Source organism: Eurypyga helias, unplaced genomic scaffold (assembly GCF_000690775.1).
Source record: "Eurypyga helias isolate BGI_N326 unplaced genomic scaffold, ASM69077v1 scaffold31919, whole genome shotgun sequence".
Taxonomy (NCBI): domain Eukaryota; kingdom Metazoa; phylum Chordata; class Aves; order Eurypygiformes; family Eurypygidae; genus Eurypyga; species Eurypyga helias.
In genome coordinates this window covers 4512-4940 of record NW_010273236.1, presented here as the reverse complement: position 1 = coordinate 4940, position 429 = coordinate 4512, and positions in this window count along the sequence as shown.

The following is a 429-nucleotide window of genomic DNA, read 5'->3' as shown; positions in this document are numbered from 1 at the left end:
AGTATGAGCTGTATCACCTCCCCACCTGCCTTACCCTCCTGCCATCCACCCTGTGCCTGCAAGAGGAGTGAGAAAGTTATGTGTTCTTTTAAAAAAAAAATAAACCAACAAACAAAAAACCTACAGAACCAGTCAGTAAATAACAGCATTTTCTAGCAGATGATCAGAACGTGATTCATCCAACAGAAGGCAGGCATTTGCATCTGATCCCGCCAGAACTGGCTGGCTCAGTGGTCAGTGAGAGGAAGAGGAGGAAAGCATTTCTGTGCTGTGGTTCTTATAAAATATGAAACTGAAACAGCTCAGCTCAACAGCACTTTGAAGGTGCCACTTCTCCCTGTCAACCACGAGAATAATGAAATGAGGAATGAGCAGAGGTGGACATAGACTCACAGAATGGTTTGGGTTGGAAGGCACCTTAAAGACCAT